Genomic DNA, 14,712 nt, shown 5'->3' with positions numbered 1-14,712 from the left:
AGGATGCTTCAATTGTGAAAACCCAAGATTAAAACCAAGTGTTTGGTGTGTGTTTGTGAGCCGATCGCACGGAGGGGGGGGGGGGGTCTAGCTGCCGTCGGTTTTTGTGAGGGGAAGGAGATGAGTTAGGGTTTGTGATAATAATATATTTATAGATATACAAGTTACACTCTAGTCCCTAATCTTTCAAGTGTTACATCTATAGCCTAAACTAGTTGGTTCTTGTTTCTTGTTTAACATTCCACATAACATAATCAAGTAACACACATATATCTAACACATAATAATCACATAATTGGTGTTTTGACGTTTGTCGTTTATTTATCAATCGTTCGCGTCAACTCGTTTGCGTTTCGGTGCAAATCCCGAAAGACTACACATGTAGTAAGTGTTAAGCGTCATTTAAACCCTAGTTTAAATGTAATGAAGTGTGCGTTATAGATTCAACGATCTTAAAGTTTGAATTGACGGAGTTGAGTTAACGGGGTTAACCTGAAATTGACGATTGTCACATATAGTGAGCATATTAGATATCATTCCCAAAGTTCTAGTACTACCGAGTTTTTAAAATTCATCATTGTTAGGTAATCGCGATAAACCTGAAGATACAACACCAGACCAACCATTCAGAAACAAACTAAGGGAACAAATGATTACCCAAATAGTTGAACCCGTTGTGTGAGTTGGACAAGTTCTTGAAAGAAAATTTTGAAAAGTATTCGAAGAACTTCAATATTTTAAAATGGTGGAAAGTTAGTAACCCGAGATTCCTGATTCTGTCTTTGATGGCTAGAGACTTATTCGCCATTCCGGTGTCAGCAATTGCTTCTGAATCGGTTTTAGCATAGATGGGAAGGTTTTGGACCCGCATAAGAGTTCTTTGACTCCTAGGATTGTTGAAAGTTTAATATGCACTCAAGACTGGCTTTAGGATAATTCTACTTCAAGCATGCAACTCTTGACTGAGGAAGATTGAAGCACAATTCAACAAATCGATAAACGTATTTTTTTTTATCATTAAATAGTTTTGTATGTCTGTTCATGTTATAATATGCAACTATGGTAATACAAATTTTAATTGTTTTTTATTTAATATGGAAGTAGAAATGGAGGAGCAAAATATATAAAGTTGACAATGCCAAGTTGAAGAATGAAAAGCGAAGATGGAAATGATACTTATTTTAATGCACTGGATTTTTTTTATTTGATTTTGATACATTTTGATTTGGGACATATTATTTCTATTTAGTGATTGCTTGTTACGAATTGATTTTGGTTTTCTTTTATTAAATTTAAATTATTACTCTTGTTGTTTGATATAAGAACTATTGTTGTGTTCGTATAGGATGTGTTATTTAATAAAATTATTTCAATGTAAGTTGTGATGATATAAAAAGGCCACCTTTGAAAAAAAAAATCGTTTTAGCCCTTTAACCTTCACTTAACCCGAAACCTGAATTAAACTGACCCGATGTAAGTTGGCCCAATAACCCGAAAACCGTAAAACCCGAATCTACAATGGTTCGCTTATAAGGTTATATTGCCACATTTGAAAACCCGACTCAATAAGTCCGAAACCCAATAAAAAACATTTTATTTGTTGTTTGTTCAAAATAATAATAATAATAATAATAATAATCTACCTATTCTAATAAAGTAAAATAAATATGGACACTTGTCATGTTTTGGTTAATTCTTACAATTTTTTCCCTCCAAACTAATATACCCTAATATATGTAATAAATCAATAATGATTCACTTTCCTTTTACACTATATTTATATAATATCTATATACTTTTTATAAATATAAATATTAACATATTATTTTACTATATATTTCAAAATACTTGGTGAATTTCAAAAATCAACAACAAATCATATTTCTCAAATGAAAATTGTTTCAGGTTTTTTGTGGAACTTAAATTTGATTTTATGGGCCAAAAGTTGGTAAATAGATTGTTTGGTACAAGTTAACTGCATTTAGGTTAAAATTTGTAACGGGTCAAAAATGAAAATTTTAAGTATTTTTAAAAGTTTGAAAATGCAAAATAGATTTATCGTCAAATTTGTTATAAATTTAAAGTGTTGACTTTAAAATGTCAAAAGTATGACAGTTAGAAGTTTAAACATGATTCGGGTTTCAAATTTATTTTTAAGGGCACTTTTTTAAATAATCAAAAGGTTCGGGATTTGGCAAACTGACTATTTTCCATCAACTATTAAAATATAAGAAAACATTGCGAACACTTTCGACGTGCCACCCCCATGCCTATCAATGCTTCTAACATTTATCAAATTCGAAATATTTATGACAACATTAATTTTTCTTTCAATGGTGATCAGAACGTTGTATGGAAAGCATGTCATGCAAAACTATGCTCAAATGAATATTCACAAAATTAAATGGGTTAACATGTTATTTTTTATGTTGTCATTATGACAAAGTCGAGAATCCCTCTAAAACTTATCAAAATCTTTTTCATGGTGTAGCTCAGAAAAACATAGCTCTTGAAAAACATCCATTGTTACAATTTAATATTCTACTTTCCTTTGATTGATGGTAAATTGATAAATATATCAATAAAGGTAACGCTCCTTTTGTATTTAGGCTGAGTGGTTAAAACTACTATCGTATGAGAAGCTTTATCTCCGAAATTGGTTCATAACCAAAAGTCTTTCAATTATACATATATGGCACCGAGAATGAATTTTTCAATGGAAAGAAGCATTCTCGGGTACGTTTTTGCACGGATATTTTTTTTATTAAGTTTATTTAAAAAAATTATTTTGTGATATAAATAAAATCAATTTATGTACACATTATATATATACAAGCATAGATGTAATACATTTTTTTCATATACGCTATATAATTATTTTTTACTTATAATTTTATAATTTGAATTGCTCTAAAACTATTAATAATAATAAAAGTGAAATTGAATCTAGAATTCTTCTTGCGTACGCCTTAAATTAAACCCCAACACCGTTTCTTTGATTTCGAAACCAGTTTCTTCTCTTCTCAAATTAACGATGGAGCAAAGGCAAAGAAACCAGGTTCAAGAACAACAGCAGCAGCAAGATGAACAGTCAGACGATATGCAACATGGCCCATTTCCAGTCGAACAACTTCAGGTTATCTTTACTCAATCTAGGGTTTCTTGATATGGGTTTTCTTTCTATTTCATTAATATTCTTGTTTTCATTTTTTCCCCCAAAATACAATTGGCAAATTAAGGGCTTGTTTATCGAAATTGCGAAGTGGGTTTTTCAATTCAACTCGATAGCTGTTTGATTTTGTAGAACAACTGTCTTAATTTCTATACGCATTCATGGTTTCTTCGTTTCGATTTCTGATTCTAGGGTTTTAGTTATATCATGTGTTTCTTGATGGGTTTTTCTAGATTTGACTCATTTGGTCAACTCAGATTTCTGGGTTTTCAATAAAGATCAAAACCAACAATATTTTGGGTTTTTATTAGTTTGCCTCATTACTGACATTGATGGTGTTTAAGGGTGTGCATGATTTGGTTTGGGTCGGTTTTGGGCTAAAACCGAACCAAAAACAGAAACTTTGGCTTTTGAATTTTTTAGAACTTTTTGGTTTTGGTTTTTGCCATTTGAACTTAAATTTACGGGCCGAAACCAAAATAATGATTTTTGGCTAAATCATTTTGTTAATTAATAACAAATTGGCTATTTTACATTTGGGCTAAGATATTTGAGTTACATATTTATTAAATTATTATAAATTACTTAATAATTTGCTTCATTACCAACATTGATGGTATATTGGTATTTCCGAAACTAACTTTAAATTTAATTAAATCCTAAAGGCTTCTGGAATCGCTGCAGTTGACATAAAGAAACTGAAAGATGCTGGCTTATGTACGTTGAATCTGTAGCGTATTCTCCTCGTAAAGAGCTTCTGCAAATTAAAGGAATCAGTGAAGCTAAAGTTGATAAAATTGTTGAAGCAGGTACGTCAAGATGTTAATTTTGCTTATGCGGTGTACTTATAGTGAAATCTTTTAAGTTAATACTTGTTTCGTTTGGCATTTGTACAGCTTCAAAGCTGGTCCCTTTGGGTTTCACTAGTGCAGGCCAGCTTCATGCACAAAGACAAGAAATTATTCAGATATCTTCGGGGTCTAGAGAACTCGACAAGATATTAGATGGTACATATCTTTTAGTGTTATAACGGTCTTAATAAAACACCTTACAGTTAATTATAAGCATTGCATCGTTTGTCTTTTAATTAGGAGGAATTGAAACCGGATCTATAACTGAAGTATATGGCGAGTTCCGCTCCGGGAAGACTCAGCTTTGCCACACTCTATGTGTAACTTGCCAAGTAAGTATAAATATTTTGATTATCATGTATTTAACTTTTACAAAAGATTGCAAATATGCTAACTTTTCTTTTATTTTTTTTTAATCTTCAGCTTCCACTAGATCAAGGTGGTGGTGAAGGGAAAGCTATGTACATTGATGCTGAAGGTACATTCAGGCCACAAAGACTGATACAGATAGCAGACAGGTAATCAAGATCAGCGTGTTTTTGAACCATTTTTTGTACATTTTTGTTTATATTATGTCTTCATGTTGCAGGTTTGGGTTGAATGGTGATGATGTATTGGAGAATGTAGCATATGCAAGAGCTTACAACACGGATCATCAGTCAAGACTGTTGCTTGAAGCGGCTTCCATGATGGTTGAAGCCAGGTTTGAAACTTTTAATTGTTTCTGAGTGTCATGGTAATGATTGTATTGGTAAAGAATATTATTATCATAGTGGCTAACGTATGTTCTGGTTTGAAGGTTTACACTAATGATAGTGGACAGTGCAACCGCCCTCTATAGAACTGATTACTCTGGTAGAGGTGAACTCTCGGCGCGCCAAATGCATCTTGCGAAGTTCATGAGGAGCCTTCAGAAGTTAGCCGATGAGGTAATATTAGATAATGCTTTACAAAATGCGTATCTGAACAGCCCCTAAATGTTGACTTTTGTTGGTTAGTTTGATGTAGCTGTGGTGATCACTAATCAAGTGGTGGCTCAAGTAGACGGCTCTGCCATGTTTGCTGGGCCTCAAATCAAACCAATTGGTGGTAACATCATGGCTCATGCTTCTACAACCAGGTATGTTTATATGCTACGAATGGTGGTTACTTTTAGCCATCAATGTAAATTAAGGTTGGTCCTGTTCTGACAACAGGTTAGCTTTGAGGAAAGGAAGAGGAGAAGAACGAATTTGTAAAGTAATTAGTTCCCCGTGTTTAGCTGAAGCCGAAGCCAGATTTCAGATTTCTACAGAAGGTGTTAATGATGTCAAGGATTGAAAGCAAGCGATATGGTTCTGTTTTAAATTTGAATCTTTTGTGTGATACAATAGTTTTGAGTCAAATAGCTTTTGATTCCTGTCATATCCCTAAAATTGGACATTTTTGCTTGAGAATTACACCAAGAATTTGGATCAAGGTTTAACATCCATTGTGGATTCTACAGTTGACACAATATGGTGTAATTACACAAAGAGGTTAATATGACAGGTTTTTATGTGGACCAAAGGTATAAGCACATGAGTACATGATGTTAAAAATGATAATGGTGCTAAATCAAAAGCACTCCTGTTGGATTAACTGGATTGATGTAAGTATATATGGATCGAACCAACTGTTTTAGATCAACTGGCTTGCTAGTATTTAATAGTCGTGCTTCATCTAAAGTGTTTGAATTTTTATAGTGGTGACTTGTATGCAACTTTACTTTTGGTCTTGCAAAAAACTATATGACTTGAACAAGAAGCAGGCGTGGACAGAAATTTTAACAAGAGAGTGGGAGGCATCCCTCAAGAAATATTGTTAAAGTGCTGATTATATTTTTTTCTTGTGTTAATTAGTTTTAAAAAAAAAGAAAAATTAAATCAGTCGATACGGTGATTCAGATGACTTAAATTTTATTAATTGGAAATTCAAACACTCGAATTGAAACATTGTTTTGTTGCTTGGATCATCGTTTCGTGATAAGTTTTACATCAGTCGAATCATATTGTTTTCCGATCAAAATCCCTAAAACATTGGTTTGAAACTCGGAAAAGAACTTAACGGCGTTAAGTGTTTTTTTAACGAGGGTCCATTGAAGCAAAAATAGCTGAAAGTTGGGACCGCTAGTAGTGATTTTTAAAGTTGAGATTATTATCGACTAATACATAAAAGTTGGAATTATTTATTTCTAATTTGCCTTTTTTTTAATAAAATCGGTAAATATGATATTTTAACTATTAACAAATAGTATATGTCACATTTTTAATTTGAGGTTAGGTAATATAGTTTACAAAAGTTTTAGAGGTATATATGATAACATCTATTCTTTTGTGCTCAAGTTTTTTCTTGTTTATCTCAAAAACTTTTGTCATGTATGAACTGTAATGTATTTTTACTTCTATACTCTTCAGGTAAAAAAGTAGGTGGTGTTTGTTTTTTTAAGACAAAAACTGTTTGTAATATGATTTCATGTTTGCAACTGAAGATGTGGTATGAAGGTCTGCAATATAAAAATATAATAGTGTTTGTTTGTAAAATGAATATCCTCTATATAAGTTGAAATTAGTTACATATCATACATATCAAAGTAGATATAATTTATTTAACGTCTATAGACTGCTAAAATAATTGGTTGTGATGTACGAACAGTGGAAGTGGGTGGTGGTGGACGATTGGTGGCAGGCGATTGTGGTAGGCGGTGAACGGTGGGTGGTGGTGATGGACAGTTGTGGTGGGTGGTGGACGGTGGTGGTGGCGGCGGTAGTGGACGATGGTGATGGCCGACGGTGGGTGGTGGTGGTGGTGGCAGACGGTGGGTGGTGGTGATGGACGGTTGTGATGGGTGGTGGACGGTGGTGGTGGCCGATGGTGGGTGGTGGTGGTGATGGACGGCGGCGGTGGTGGTAGACAGTGGGTGGTGGTGATGGACGGTTGTGATGGGTGGTGGACAGTGGTGGTGGTGGTAGTGCACAGTGGTGGTGGCCAACGGTGGGTGGTGGCGGTGATGGACGGTGGTGGTGGGTGGTGGTGGTGGACGGTGATGGTGGTGGCGCATGGTGGGTGGTAATGGTGTTGGACATTAGGTGTTGATAGGATGTGAAGAAGTATGAATAAGTTGAACAATAGCTTATTTTTTAAGACCGTAAAAACATTTTTTAGATCTTTTTCTTCTAAAAACAAATAGTTTTCAGAAGCTTATGTCTGCGCATCGGCAGGCGTAAACATCTTGCAGACCTTTTAAAGCAAAAACATACAAAACTGATGAAGTCGCTCATGTTAAAACCTTGATTATATTAATGATTTAGATTAAAAGAAACTGATATAAATTAATTTTATACAAAAACTAGTTTTTAACCCGGCGCGTTGCGTCGGGCACACAAGCATTATTGGTCCTAAGTGTTGAGGCGGTAAGTTGACGTGAATTCGGTCAGTTTCTGTTATATGTGTTATTGTACGGAAACTAAAACAAAAAAAAAGTTATAAAAATTGAAGATGGAACATTGGGATAGCGTTGGTCGGTGAAACTCGAGTGTTGGTAAAACCCGAGCGTTGTTGGTCCCTGGCGGTGAGTCTATGCAAATTTGGTTGGGTTTTTCACGTTCGCTATAAAACCGAACTAAAAAATAGAATTGTCATTCAGTCAGTTTCGTTACGGTACTATAACTAAAACAACATGCGTTAAGTCTACGCAAATTATGTCAGTTTTTATCACATCCGTTACGGTATATTGGTATTGGAACTAAACTAATAAAAAACAAACATAACAAAGATAGTTAGAAATATAATTATCTAAGTTTAAAACAAAAAAAAAAACAAAACAGAACTTGGTCTAATGGAATCTTGACAAATGGAACAAGTCGCCAAACTTCTCTTTTATATATATTAGTAACTAGTTTTAGAACCCGTGTAATACACGAGATGATCCAAAGAAATAAAAATAAAGATTATGTATGTGAAAAATATATTACATCTATATTTTCTATAATTCGTAGTTCCTAAAATACACTAATGTATGGATCCAAAAGAAGTTGTATGTCTACATTTTCTTAGTTTTGTTTTAAAGTTCAACCATCTTTGAGGTTAGATGTGAGTTCAGACTAACAACTCTGGACGCTCAGTATAGAACTATTTAATTGAGAGAGTATATAGCTATATATGTCATGTCAATCTTATATACTCTGTTTTACATGAGTCTGCTACTATATTCACTTAACCAACATACATGATGTTACAATATTCATTCCTAAAAAAATGCCATGCCTCAAACATATTTTCATGGTCGAGGAAATTTATTTTCCCCTGGAAACCAATATAAAAAGATTTACTCAACAGTAAGCAACCTAAAACAATTTTGAGAACACATACAAACACATGACACATCTAACATAAAAATTGTTCCTTTGATGAATCAAATGTACATTCACAGCATAAAACGGCCGGCCTACTTATGCATATCATCAATACTTTTTTAACTCTGCGTCAAATAGTAACATAAATCTTTGCATAATACAAATTACATATATGAAACATCCATCATCTAGCATATACCCATTATATGGAATCTGTGAATCTCCTTGCTTTTTCAAAGTAGCAAAATTGGGTCAGATCTTCCAACATTCAAATAACAATGTAAAATCTTCTCAACACAAAGTACATGTCTTTTAAGGCCTGCGATACTTCCGAAAGCAAAGACAACCTTGCTTGATCAACTAAAAGCATACTTCCGCCTTTTGTTGTGTCGATTGCCTCCAACATTGTAACTACCTAATCCATCGTGGGACGCTTGTTGGGATTTGCATCCCAATGTTGGTTCACCGCATTAGCAAAAGAAAACTTGGACAACATCTAGGTATCTGGGGCCTTTGACTCTGCACAAGACCCTAAAATGTACATGCTTAAGGTTGTACCTCTCGAACAACAGCATAAGTAACTTCTTTAAAAACTAAGGTCGAGATATGGCATGCCATGACAATATATTTCCTATAAACAAATGCATAAATCTTTACACGTCACATTTTCTATTATACAGGTTAATTCCTATTTAGTGCATTTATAATGTTTAACAAACCACCAAACAAATTAGATTAACAGGTGAGAACTAATAATTCAAAAGTCGCTTTATAGTTAAAAAGTAAAAGATGGACCTCTAGCTGAGCTTGAACACCTTCAGAATTCACCAGGGTCAATAAGATGTCATTTCCGACATTAGCAAGATCAGCAAGTTTCTTCAGCAGCCGTTTGAAAATTAACAATGATCAAATAAAAGAATAATAAGATTCTTGGTTATAACTATAAAAAAAAGTTAAAAAAAAGAGAGATTTGATTTTAAAAATCGTTTGTCTATTATCTTGATTGTTTTGAATACACCTCAGCATCATCATCAAGTAAGACAACTTCCGCACTGCCTACTTGTTTTATAGTATAGTGAGAACCCAACATTGGCAAATATATAATTATATTGAAACCCGATGCTTGGGCCTGGGATAACAACTTTACTTCCATCTTGCTTAAACATATTGATATGCAAGGTTTGATTCTTCACCCTCTCAAATATCACATAACCAATTATCAGGTATACATTTTCACCGCCTCAATCCATCCATGAAATAGACAATATTCAGATCCTAATTTTTTAAAGCTTTACGTCCCAAAGGCAACAATCTTTGGCATATATATGCAATAACATGTTCGTAACTAAATTAACAAATTCTTTTACAACATAAGCACATGGTAAACATTGAAACGAAGTGTAGCAGAATGATATTGGCTTGTGTAAGTAAAACTAGAGTCTTTTTTACCAAAAATATAACAGCGTTTAATTACTGTTAGAAAAAAAATTAAGATATCAAGTATTATAAAAAAAAACAAAAAAATATACGCCCTAATAGATTTGATCTTCGTATGTTTTTAACGGATTATTTGACAATATGTGACAAACATAAAAAATTATAAAAAAACAACAATATTAGCCCTAATCGATTCTTGTTCATCTGTTGTTAATAGATTATTTGACATATATTAAACAAAACACCAATATAAGCCTAAACGATTTAAAGCTCCTCTGTTGTTAATGGCTTATTAAGTAATTAGATAATGAAAAACATCAAATATTAAACAAAAACACCAAGATCATATATGAAATTAAACCCTAGATGATATAATACCAAATCGATATTGATATTCATATGTTACAGAATAAAGAGAGATGATTACCTGGAAGATGAAATGAAATCGATGAAACCCTAGGAGAAGAGAATGTAATATCAGCATAGAAGACGAACATGATTCTTGAAACCCGAGGAGAAAAAAATCATACCCTGGGATTATAAATTGTCAGCTTTTTTTATTAAACCTTGGCAGGCAAACAGGCAACAATTACCTAAAATCTGATTCCTTACCTGAACAAATTAAGCAAAGAATCATTGGCAGAGAAGGAGGGGAAATACAACATAATTTCCGACGTTGAATACGACCCGGAAAAAATGGGTTTGGATCCAAATGTGGGTTTTACCCGAGAGCTTCTATGGAACCCAAATTGAGAAAAAAAATGGGCGGGATTTTGAGGGAAAAACTCACCCACACATACATTTTACTTTATTAGAATAGAGAGAAGGTAAAGGTAATGGTAATGATAAAAGAAACTAATTAAAAAGGGCCGTGAACGACTTATCCTATTTTGATCCTTTCACAACCAAAAGTTTATGTTTCATTTATAAGTGACTTAAGTAGATGAGCCATTTTTCATAATAGTATCACACTAAAATACTACTAGTTTGAACCCGTGTATTATATGAGATTTGTCAAATAATAATAATAAATTAGGTCGTTATTTAAAAGACATGTACAAAATTAAAGATAAAAAGAAAATAAAATATATAGTACAAATAATAAGAAGTTTAGAATCTCAAATTTACAAATTCAAATAAATTTATTTATATACTATACAACATTTGTCAATATTGTTCTAACCCATTACCCATTTATAGCTATGATAAATGAAATGATAGATTAGAGAATTAGAAGGGAATTATAACTCATTTTTCAAAATTGTTTTGGCTCATAACCCATGATAGGTAGGATAAATTAGATGAGAAATTAAAGAGTTAGAAAGGAAATTATAATACATTTACCAAAATTATTTTGACCCATGACCCATGGATAGATAGGATAATAAGATGAGAGATTAAGGAATTGAAGAGGAAATTATAACCCATTTGTCAAAATGCTTTTTGCCCCATAACCCATGGATAGGTAGAATGAATGAGAATAGAGATTAGACCAAGATTGAATGTGAGATTGACACATCATTCTCATTATTTTCTGTTATTAGTATAGTTATATTATATTATATGGGGAAAGTTAACATACAAATGAAATTAACATGTTAATTGTGAGAATCAAGTAGATTAATTATATATACAAGTAGAGTAATTATGTAATTACACCATAGAGTAATTGCATATTTATATATACAATTAGAGTAATTATGCAATTACACCATAGAGTACTTATGCAATTACTTTATGGTGTAATTACATAATTACTCTACTTGTATATATAATTACTCTACTTGATTCTCACAATTAGCACGTTAATTTCATTTGTATTTGATCCAACCACATGTTAGATTAGATTAGATTAGATTTGTCAAAATGATTTTTGCCACATAACCATGGATAGATAAGATGAATAAGAATAGAGATTAGACCAAAAATGAATGTGAAATTTACATATTATTCTTATTATTTTCTTTTATTAGTATAGATTAGATTAGATTAGATTTAAGACTTAGCTACACTAAGTAGAATTTGATGAGTCATACTGCCCATTTATGGAAAGGTTAATGTCGTTATTGTCAAGAATAGCAAGATGGAAAAATCAAAAGAAATAAGTAGCATCTCTGGATTAATTTTAGTTGACAATTACCAAAATATACATATACATACTTTACCATCATATTTCCAAAATAGAGAACAACTTTTTAGCCTGAGTTTCTAGATATTTTATTTTTAGGCTAAGTAGACGGTGTCTGATAATGAAATAACATGGTTATGGCAACCATGGAGATGGGTGAGACCTATTCGAATGGCCCAGTAAGAACCGAATTTCAAAATTGCTTGAGTTTTATTTCTTAGGTTATGTTAACAAGGAACCTGGATTCATGGTTATGGAAAGGGTGGAGTGGTTCGGTTAAGAGTTTCTTGGTTAAAAACTTGAGATGGAAATTAGATAACTTGAAACATCAACTTGTGGATGGTAACTTTTGGCTTAATTACATCCCGTCAAAGTTAATGGTTATGTAAAGATTACTTTAAAACCGCATTGCTACCTAGGGCCGGCTTAACGATTTTAGAGGCCTAAATCGAAATGAGATTTTGTGGTCATTTCATGGCAATTGTTAAAAATAATAATAATAACAATAAATAAAACGCTTATTACAGGTCTCGAACCCGCGATCTACCACTTAGCAACAACCAAATTTACCACCAAACCAGTACATACCTTAAAGTTTATTTTGCCCACATTAATATATCTATATATAATGGTTGTTTTTTTAGTTTTTTTTAAGGTTTGAAAGCCTTAATTAAGTGTAGGCTTAAAGCCATTGCCTAATTTCATTGGCCTACGGGCCGACCCTGCTACCAAACTAGCACTTTTGACAAGAGGGTTAAATGTCGGGAACGAGGTCTGTGTGTTGTGTATTATACACTAACTTTTGAGCTCATGTATTACATGGGATTTGTCAAAATAATAAAAATAAATAAAGGTTCATTATTTGAAAGAAATGAACAACATTAAAGGCAAAAAGAAAATAAAAATATAGTACAAACAATAAGAAGTTTAGAATTTCAAATTTACAAATTCGAAAAAATATCTTTATATACGGCATTCGCCAAAATTGTTTTGCCTTATTACACATGGATAGTTATGATGAATAAGATGAGAGACTAGAGAATTAGAAGAGAAATTATAACCTGTGTCAAAATTGTTTTGACATGTGACTCATTGATAAGTAGGATAAATGAGATGAGAAATTAAAGAATTAGAAATGAAATATAATCCATTTGTCAAAATTATTTTGGCTCATGATTCATGGATAGCTAGAATGAATGAGATGGGAGATTAGGGAATTAGAAAGGACATTATAACCCATTTGTCAAAATGGTTTTACCCCATAACCTATGGATATGTAGGATGAATGAAAAGAGATATTAGATCTAGAATGAATGTGAGATTGCCACATCATCCTCGTTATTTTCTTTTATTAATATACTTAGATTAGATAAGGAACCGTCGATACATCTTATGGTTCATTGCAAGGTTGCTAAATAGGTGTGGTAGATTATTCATAATTGGTGAAGTTACCGACGTCCACAAATTTTGATATGGGAAATAACATTTTAGATTATCCATCTCTGCACAAGAAGAACAAGTATGAATGCATAGTGATCCAAGCTATATGAGTTGTTACATGTTGGTTAATTTGGAGAATACCGAATGCAAAGATTTTTGAAACAAACCTTTCTCGGTGGGTAATTTGGTAAACGACGTTAAGTCAACTTTCTTCTTTGGATCAAACATAGGAAGAAATGCTTAGGCTTAGAGTGGGAGAGATGGTGCAAATTTAATTTTATCGGTTTTTCTTTTATAAGTTTGTTTCCATATTCTCGTTATTTGGTGGTTTATAGTTTGCTTTTCCGTGTACATTCGGACTCCTTACGACTTGCAAGTTGTCCCTTTTTTCTTTATTTATAATATTTGGCCTTTTCAAAAATTAATACATAAATAAAAATTAGAGGGTACCACATCAAACAAGTCGCTAAGGCTTAACCGCCTAAGCTGACTAGTCCAATGCGATTCCTTTTTAAAACCAGTGTTTTTTTTAGCCACGACACAATATTTTTTGTTAAGAAGTTGGAAAACTTTGCTGGGAAGTATGGGGTTTATATAGTCGTTGTTCTGATGTTCTCCTATGCAAAACCATAAGCCCGTCCACAAAGTCGAAGTCCCTCATAGCAACTTCATCTTGAAAGAGGCAACAGTCATTAAAAGCTAATGCCGTAAAAGATTAGACCTAAAGTTGCTACTTATCCATCCAACTTACTAGCTAAATGACAAAAGATTCAAGATTACTGGACAATCTCTAAGATAACCTATGCATTTGATGGGATTTTACAATGGGTTGCACTCCACCCACGCAACTTCTGGTGGGTTTAACTAGTGAGGTATAGGATTGCAATAACTTTGTAACATGTGATCCTTTACATAACAAATATTGTCCGTTTTGTCTACAAGAAACTCACGAATTTATTTTTGGTTGTTTTAATATATAGAGATTTCCCAACATTTGTAACGCTCCTACATGAGCATTGTACAGTTCTCATCTCACTCACTACCATTTAGCCCTCCTATAGATAGAACAGAATATGACAGTATGAGATTCGCCTAAAGGGGTTACAAAATAAAACTATGTAATAACAGCAAACAATTTTTATTTTATTTTTATATATGTTTGTAAATAATTACATTTTACTCTAAACTAGTCATAGAACTCGCGCTTCGCAGTGGGGTCATACGATCGTGCTTGCGAGGATGTATTTATCTACCTATTCTAGTAAAATAAAATATTGGAGGGCGTACACGTGTCAGTGCATTATTCATTCA

General features: G+C 32.8%; 1 pseudogene; it reads left to right on the top strand.

The window, feature by feature from the left end:
* The first annotated feature begins 3,034 nt into the window (after window positions 1-3,034).
* Window positions 3,035-5,388, top strand: LOC143610547 (DNA repair protein RAD51 homolog; annotated as a pseudogene).
* Window positions 5,389-14,712: the final 9,324 nt, after the last annotated feature.

This window comes from Bidens hawaiensis, unplaced genomic scaffold, assembly GCF_021521415.1.
Source record: "Bidens hawaiensis isolate Kalapana, Puna unplaced genomic scaffold, B.hawaiensis_p1.1 tig00026848_1, whole genome shotgun sequence".
Classification (NCBI taxonomy): Eukaryota; Viridiplantae; Streptophyta; class Magnoliopsida; order Asterales; family Asteraceae; genus Bidens; species Bidens hawaiensis.
Note: the sequence above shows the minus strand (reverse complement) of the source record. Positions and strands in the feature narration are given on the sequence as shown.